Genomic DNA, 9,375 nt, shown 5'->3' with positions numbered 1-9,375 from the left:
CTTCTTCTCCTTCCTCCCCTTCTTCTCCCCGATGAACAGCACCTCCTCTCCTCTGTTTCCTCTTGTAGGAAACAGAGGTGCAGCCTCTTCACCCGCTTCTACTTCTTCTCTTTCTCTTCTTCTTCTTCTTCTCCTTCTTCTCCTCTTCTTCCGTTCACCTACCCGACACCCCACACCTTCTCACTGCAGCCCATGCCGCAGCCATCCTTCTTTTTTTTTCTTTTTCTCTTCTTCTTTTTCCTCTTCTTCTTCTTCTCCTCCCCAATGCCCCACACCTCGTCTCCTCTATTTCCACCTGCAGGAAACAGAGGTGCTGCAGCCCTAGCTACTGCCACCTCTCGCTCCTCTCCCACTTCCCTCTCTTTTTCTTCTTCTTCTATTCTTCTCTTCTCCCTCTTCTTCCTCCTCTCTTCTTTTCCCTCTTCTTCTTCTGCTTCTCTTCCTCTGCTTCTCTTCTTCTCCTCTTCTTCCCTTCTCCTCCCCGATGCCCCACACATGAACTCCTCTGTTTTCTCCTACACGAAACAGAGGTGCTACAGCCCTAGCTGCTGCAGCTATCTCTCTTTCCTCTCCCTCTACCCTCTCTTCTTCTTCTTCTTCTTCTTTTCTTCTCTTCTCCCTCTTCTTCCTCTCCTCTTCTCCCCACGCCCTCACCGTTGCTCTCTGTTCGAGAACAGAGAGCGTGGGAGGCGGTGGGATAAAACCGAAAATTTCGGTTTTCTCTCCTTTTTTTTTTGTAACTTAACAGTTTAGTCCTTGAAATTTCTATATTTACATATAGGTCCTCCGATTTATAAATAAATCTTTATTAATAATTTTCAAAATTGAGGGATATTACACTCTCCCCCCCTTATAAGAAAATTTAGTCCTCTAAATTGATCATAGCTCAATCGATGAAAAGATGAGGATCATGATTTCTTTATTTCCTCCTCCTGCTCTCAAATAGTTTCATCAATACAATACAATTACACAATTATCCAAGAGTGACCGAAATATTCACCTCCTTGATCCTCAATAGATGGTAAACCGACCTTTAATCAATCTTTGAAAATACCTGTGCACCCTGTAGTTAATCAAACAAATCGTCACTTTAGAAAATACTCATTTTTGATGGTCACCTGATTAAACTGTCTATAATCAATACAAAGCCTCAATGTTTCATCCATCTTTTTAACTAACACCGGAGCACCCCATGATGAAATATGAAGCCAAATAAAATCCTTATTTAATAGTCCTTGTAGTTGCTTTTCTAATTCCACTTACTCAAATGATGTCATTCTGTAGAGAAACTTAGATATTGGGATTGTCCCAAAGACCAAATCAAAAGCAAAGTCACGTTTTGGAGGTAATTCGGGCAAGTCATCCTGGGATACATTAGGCAAGGAGATAAATCATGTCCAATACTTTCAAAATAAAAGATGGGCTGATCTAATATGCAAAAAGTGGTCTAGGTTGAGTGCCCAAGTGATAAGCAAAATATTACGAATCAAATCGTAGATAGGATCCATGGTTAAACAAATATTTGCATTCTTTCAAAAACATGCATAATACCTTCGACTACTAATTCAGAAGTTTTAGAATCATATTCAGTGATAGCATACACTCTGACATGGGCCGATGATTTAAGAGACAGTGACTCTTTCTTCTTATTCAAAGGGCAGTCTTTTATTTTATGATCCAACTTTCTACAAACAAAATAGACTCCAATCACCCGAAAACATAAATTTGTTTCATAATTTAACTTGTAATTCACACATGATTGAATCTTTTGTGGTGACTTCTCATTTCAAATCCAAATGTCTTGACCCTCTTATTATTACTTTTTGATTCATTTTCAATCATGTTTTTATTGGTAAACTTATCCTTATCATTCTTGCCACTGATCTCTAAAAATTCTTTTCATTGTTGCCATTAATGATCAGCCTCAACTTCTAATATAAGGTGGCAAAAGAAATCTTTTGATCATCAGAACAATTTTGTATATCAAATATCTTCTCCGTTTGTATCATCCATTTTTCTACCACTAATGAAATTAGGTTCACCATGCTTTCATTGCGCTACTCTGATTTAGTATCCTCGATCAACCCTTTCATCCCCCTTAATTAATCAGAAACAAATGAAATAGGAGGACCAAATGTCCTCATCATCCTAAATTTCTAAAATGCATCGAAGAATTTTCCACCAATCAATATAGTTCACTAGACCTAAATATATTTTGCACATCAACATATCAAATGTTTCAGTGATCCTCAAATTATGCTCTGATACCACCTCTGTCACACCCCTCAAAAATATCGATAATATTAAAATTTTCACCACAAACCAATCCAAGATCCAAACTAACATTTGAGGAAATTGAAAAACATTATATCAAATTCACATCTATGAAACCTATGCATTTTATAATCATATATCACATCACTCAATAATTCACATTTATGGTAACCCAAGCCAACTTACCAAACATGAACAACATTTATAAATCCACAAGCTAAGTAATTTATACAATCAGAACTCCAACCATTTACCACAAGTTCATATCATCGTAAACCAAACTTAACATTCTAAAATTCCAAATAAGAGAGATCTTCTAACACTTTTACAAGGTATATCCATTTCGGTTCATCAACAAAATTTCATTATATACAAAATATGCTTATACAACAATAACATAATAACCAATAAGACTTGCCCATAATTCTGAATAGCTCTCCACTACCTCAGCCCAATTCAAAACATCTCAAAGAGTGACAGCTTGACCTAAAAGATTTATATAACAACGGAGTGAGCTAAAAACAGCTCAGCAAGTGACAAAGCATATTCAGAACAAAAGGAACAATTTCAAACAAGTAAGATATCATAATGCAAGGCGGAATAAAAGAATTCTCAAGGATACCATCTCATTAGATACAAAATCATGTGTCATGTCATTCAAAACCTATTTGGTTCATAACAGATGGAGCATAGAGTAATTGGAGCATATCAATAGCGTATGAAATGTTCCGGAGCATATCAACAACATATGGAACATTTCGAACCATAACAAAAACAAATGAAACATTTCGGTGCATATCAAAGGCGTATGAAATGTTTCGGAGCATATCAATGATAAATGAAACATTTCGGAACATATCAATGGCGTTTGGACCATTTCGGAGCATTTCAAAGAACGAATACGAAACAGAAGCTCAAACGTCGAATTGACGTTGCATTCATTTCATTCTTATCCAAAGCATGTATAGAAACACATAACCAAAGCTCTGGATACCATATCAAACATACAGAAGGTGAAGTGGGACCATAACATAATATGGTACATCCATTTCTGAATGACCACCAAACATAAGTCTCCAACGTCTGCGAGGTCTCCCACGTCTGGGAGCTCCATCCACCCACGTCTGAGTGAAGTCATAAAGGTCGATAGAGCATCATAGGCTCTATGCATAACTCCCTTCACCAGTTCTGGCAAAGGTTCACAATATCCCACAAACACCAGAGTACAAAGGGACAGTATGAATAATAAATAGCACATATTGGAAGCACACGCGGAACAACAAAACGTACATGTGCCTTTATGAGTCAATACGAAGTAAACAATAATCTTTCACAATTGTATTCAAATTTGAAAGGAAATGAAAGCAAGAGCATTCAAGGATTCCAAGCAATCACATATAACTCAATTTAAATAAAAAGGTTAGATGAATTCAATATCCAAATAAATGAAACTGGAATAGGCACATATCGAAAGCAAATGCAGAACAATGGGATATACATGTGCCTATATTGTTAGGATCGAGAGCACTAAGAGGGGGGGGGGGGGGTGAATTAGTGCAGCGGAAATCTTTCAGCAATTAAAAATGAAAGCTGCGTTCGTTCGATAAAAACTATTTTGATGCAAAAGCCGATTCTAAGATTACTTATGATTAAGTGCAGTTTACGTCTAAACACAGTTTGCGTCTAACCGCAGTTTACGCAGTTTGCGTCTAAATGCAGTTTGCGTCTAAATGCAGATTGCATCTAAGCGCAGTTTGCATCTAAGCGCAGTTTGCGTCTAAGCTCAGATTGCGTCTAAGCGCAGTTTGCGTCTAAGTGCAGTTTGCGTCTAAGCGCAGTTTGCGTCTAAACACAGTTTGCGTCTAAGCGCAGTTTACGTCTAAGCTCAGATTCGGAAAGATCTGAACTTAGACACTCGTTCGTAAAAGCGCAGAAGGCAGTTTGCAGTTATAAATAGAATCAAAACGTAAACGTAAACTGCAAAGAAACTCGTTCGTAAAAGCGCAGAAGACAGTTTGCAGTTATAAATAGAATCAAAACGTAAATGTAAACTGCAATGTAAAGATCGTACGAAAACACCGATTTACGTCTGAATGCATATTCGGAAAGATCAGAACTTAGAAACTTGTTCGTAAAAGCGCAGAGAGCAGTAGCTATGTAGGAGGTTTACAGTAATGATAAAGTGCTCAAAATAAAAGCAAACCAGAGATTTAGAGTGGTTCGGTCAGTCTTGACCTACTCCACTTTTGGCTTCCTCCAACGACGAGGTCACCGACGTCAACTAGAGGCCTTCCTTCAATAGGCGAAGGCTAACTGCCCTTTTACAGTTTCACTCCTTTTGACGGGCTCAGGAGACAACCCTTACAGAACCTTTCTCTCCTCTCTTTACAACTCAAGACTTGAAGAACAGAAAGAGGAGAACTTTTGGACTTTACACAAATTTGAGCTCTTAGAATCACAGAAAAGATCAAGAATTCGGTGTAGGTCTGTATCTTTTCAGTGCTGAATGGGTGGGCTATTTATAGGCCCCAACCCAGTTCAAATTTGGAGCTCAAAATGATCAAATCCCGGAATTCTGGGATCAGGCGGTTGCACCTCCTGACTGGGGAGGTTGCACCGCCTGGCAGAGCTCGAGGACTGAGCCCAGGCGGTTGCACCTCTCTATCAGGGGCGGTTGCACCGCTCTGCCAGAGCTCGAAGACCGAGCTCTGGCGGTTGCACCGCCTGACTGGAGAGGTTGCACCGCCTGGCAGAGCTCGAAACTTGAGCTCTGGCGGTGCTACCTCCTGACAGAGGAGGTTGCACCGCCCAGTCTCGCTCGGAGACTGAGCCCTGGGCGGTTGCACCTCTTGGTTGGGGCGGTTGCACCGCCCAGTCTCGCTGGGAGACATAGCCTGGGCGGTGCTACCTCCCTGCCTGGGCGGTTGCACCTCCCACAGCAACCTAGGTTCGAATGGGTTGAACCATTCGACCCAATTTGAGTTCTTCAGGGGCCCAATTGCCCCAGGATTAAGCTAATGGGATTACCTCCCATTTCTAACTTAATCAAAGTGCTAACTACGATTATTTCCTAAGACATATTCTGCAGCTTGCTTCGGTGCGTCACTTGCTTCTTCCAGCGAGTTTCCGACGAACTTCCGTCGATCATCCGATGAACCCTCGGTGATGCTCCTGCGGACTTCCGGCAAACTCCTGGACTACGACGATCCACTTGGCAAGTTCCGACGAGCTCCTTTGGCAAGCTTCTGGATTTTTCGGACTTGTTCCCGCAGAACCTCCGACGACTGTCCGAACTTCCGTCGAGCTCTCGAACTCCCAACGTGATCATTGTCATGATTCCGGCGCAACTCCTGCTGCATGTCTTACTTTCATTGTAGTTAATCCTGCACATGTAAAACAAAACTTCGATCGAGACAATTAATCCTAAGCAATTAACCAAGTTGTCCGGCATGTCATTGGTCCCTCGACGCTTCGTCCAATTCTTCGGCGCATCGTCCTTTCCTGCGGCCTATTGCCCAATCGGCCAGTTGGCTCCGCAACTCCGATATCCTTGGCACAATACTCGCTCTTCTTAGCCCGATGCCCGAGTCCATGACCCGAAGCCTTCTGTCGATACGTCGACCGATCCACCGGCCCAACGTCCAATCTTCTGACATGTTCCTCCGGCACAACATGATTTTCCTGCTTTAATTGTCTCATCCAGATCGAAGCATCCTGCGTCACTCAAAACATAGGTTAAATCATAAACATATATCAAGTAGTTTCATCATCAAAATACGAGATTCAACAATCTCCCCCTTTTTGATGATGATAACCACTTGATGACGGAGTTAAACTTAACTCCCGGAGTTTAAACAAACTCCCCCTATCAATATGCCATATTGATAGAATCTTGAATTCAAACTGAATTCAAGTCATTGCAATATTCATCATGAATACTTGCAACACGTCATCATGAACTTATGCATAAACTTATGCATAACTTGTCATGTCATCAAATACTTCTCCCCCTTTGTCATCAACAAAAAGGAGAAGTACCGCAATCAAATGTTTGTGATGTAAGTTTAACTTATTGCATGAAAAACATAATATCAAGTTTTATCATCATGCAGTTTTGAAGCCAGAAAATTTAGCAAATGTTACATTATGCTTAGAACATTCAAGCTATCAAGTTTTAGATATGCAAGTTTTATGGCATACAAGATAGCACATGCAAGCTAGCAATGTTACAACATTTTAGAACTTGCAAGCTAGCAGTTTAGAGATGTTCAAGAAGGCAACTCTTGCTTCTTGAAATATGCAAGTTGCAAGCTAGCAAATTTTTGCTTCCTTTGCAGTGCTAGCTTTTGATATCGTAACACAACTATTTCAAGTGTTTATCAATTGTAGCATTTCATCATATGTCATGATATCAAAGCGTAAAATTACGATACAAGTTCTTGACATCTTAACACATGATGCAGATTTTTGTTTGATATCTTGTTACAGGGCATATAGCAGTGATAGCAATCATATATTTCTTGGTGATGCAAGTATGGCCTAATCATAGCATCAGTGATAGCAACCATATCATCATTAGTGATAGCAAACATATCAATTCATATATTTCTCCCCCTTTGTCATCAACAACAAGGAGAACGATATAAGCAAATTTTAAATATAAGTGCGATGCATAAGTTGGTTCATGTCATTTTCCAACAGTGAGTGATAGGATACCAGTTATGCAAACATCTCGAGGATAACATGACATGGAGATAGCTTTTATTGCTTCTTCCTTTTTATTTGTTATCTTTTTACATGAAGGAGGAAAGCCATATGTGAAGTTCAAATCAATAAGATATTAAAGCACACTTCATTTTTGCAAGGATTAAGATATGTAAGTGAGTTAAATCCTTGTATGTAAAAATATCTTCCTTTTATAAGAGGGAATCATCAAATATTTTTTTTTTTCGAAAAATATTTTTCACATGATAAGTGCATTTGCTAGATGATTCCATATGTCAAAAATCAATGATGTGAATTAAACTAGATATGGCATATGCTTGTTAAGTTCGGAAGAGGATAATGTATCAAGAAAATCCAATTGTTAGGATCAAGAAAATCCGAAAATGAAATTTGACACTTTCATACATTCGGACAGGGTTTTACTAGAGATATTCAATTACAATCATGAAGGTAAAACATGCTTATTATCATAAAAATTTTATATTTAAGCACATAATTTCCAACATATAATCATGGCAAGTAATTATGTAAAATCATTATGGCAATCAGGTGATTTGATCATTCAATCAAAAAAGTCCGAAAAATAATTTTAAGAGGTTTAATCATTCGGACAGATTTTTGCCATAGTTTTTCAAATATAATCATGAAGATAAGGTATGCTCATCATCATGGTAGTATGATAGCAAGTTTACCATATTCAAGCTAGCAAAAAATTTCTACATTTTAAGGGCCGCAAGCTAGTAATTTTGAGATGTTCAAGAAAGCAACTCTTGCTTCTTGAAATATAAGTTTTGCTAGATGTGCAAGTTAAATTTTTGCTTCTTGAGATAGGCAAGATAGCATTCCTTGGTGATGTTCAATATAGCTAAGTTCTACATCATGCAAGCTAGTGAATTTTATAACATTTTAGAACATGCATAATCACCAAAGCATCATAAATTTTAATGATGTGCAAAATTACAAATTTTGCATGATTGCATTTGTGTGTCTTGAGATTTGCAAGATAGCACTTCTTGGTGATGTTCAAGATAGCAATTTCTTCTCTTTTGAGAAGTGCAATTTTTGCTTTCTTCTTGAATTGTGCAAGCTAGCTATCTCCCCTTTTGTCATTGTCAAAAAGAAGGGAAAAACCCTTTACATCAATTTTTAAATCATGACAAAGGTTAGTATCAATCTCATTTGTGCATCATTATATTTTCAAATTAAAACATGCACATTTTCAAAACATATAAACTCATTATTATATGCATGATTCCAAATCATCATTCATATTATTTCATTCAATTTGATAAATCAAGATCATGATTTTGATAAAACTCATTTCAAATTTAAATCATCAAAATCATTTTTATGGCTCACAAAATTTATAACATAAATAGATTCATGATTTCATTGATAATATATTTTCCCCCTTTTTAAGTGTTTCATTTTAAGTGGTCGATTTCATGTTAGCATGCCTTTTCATTTATGAAAACATGCATCAATTTTTTAAAGCCACTGTTATTATCATGAAAATCGATAGTCAAGAATCATCATACATAAAAAATATATACTCATTAATCATAACTTCAAATTAAGCATGATTTCATATACTCAAAATCGAGAAATAACAATGGAAATCAACATGATACACATTATTACTTCTCAACCACATATAGCATGATTTCATAAGGTATTTTTAATCACAATCATTTTGTTTATCATAAACATGCAATTTTCATGATTATTTTCAAAATTACTAGAATGATAAGCATGATTCCTAATTGTTTGTATTTTCATTATAAAATTATTAAACATGTAATTTTCAAGAAAATTAAATAAAAAAATGCTTTAAGCATCATGTAATTTCAAAGTAAATTAAAGGCATTTTGATTACCTCAACGTCGAAAGGCGTAAAGGCGTAGTTTGCCACCTTGCCTTTGTTGATTTTCTCCTCGTCTTCGGACGAGCTCGATTCATCCCAATTTTTGTTCTTCTTCTTGCGTTCAAAGCAAGTAGTTCCGTTCTTTTTACTTTTTAATTTTTGTTTCATTTGTTATTTAAGTTCACCATCACTTGAGCTTATGCTCGAGTGGTCTTCAAATGTTCTATGTCCCAAATCCTTCCTGTTCTTTGGAAGGTGGTTCTCAAGTTCTTCACGTGCATTGCACGTCATTTCATATGTGATCAATGAACCAATTAGTTCTTCAAGTGGAAATTGGTTCAAGTTTTTCGATTCTTGAATAGCAGTTACTTTTGAATCCCAAGTTTTAGAAAGTGAGCGCAAAACTTTGTTAACGAGTTCAAAATCCGAAAAGCTTTTACCAAGTGAATTTAAACCATTGACGACATCCGTAAAACGGGTGTACATATCAACAATGGTTTCGCTTGGTTTCA

This window comes from Musa acuminata, chromosome BXJ3-10, assembly GCF_036884655.1.
Source record: "Musa acuminata AAA Group cultivar baxijiao chromosome BXJ3-10, Cavendish_Baxijiao_AAA, whole genome shotgun sequence".
In the NCBI taxonomy this organism is placed as follows: domain Eukaryota; kingdom Viridiplantae; phylum Streptophyta; class Magnoliopsida; order Zingiberales; family Musaceae; genus Musa; species Musa acuminata.
The sequence above is the reverse complement of the archived record's forward strand: the minus strand, read 5'-3'. Positions refer to the sequence as shown.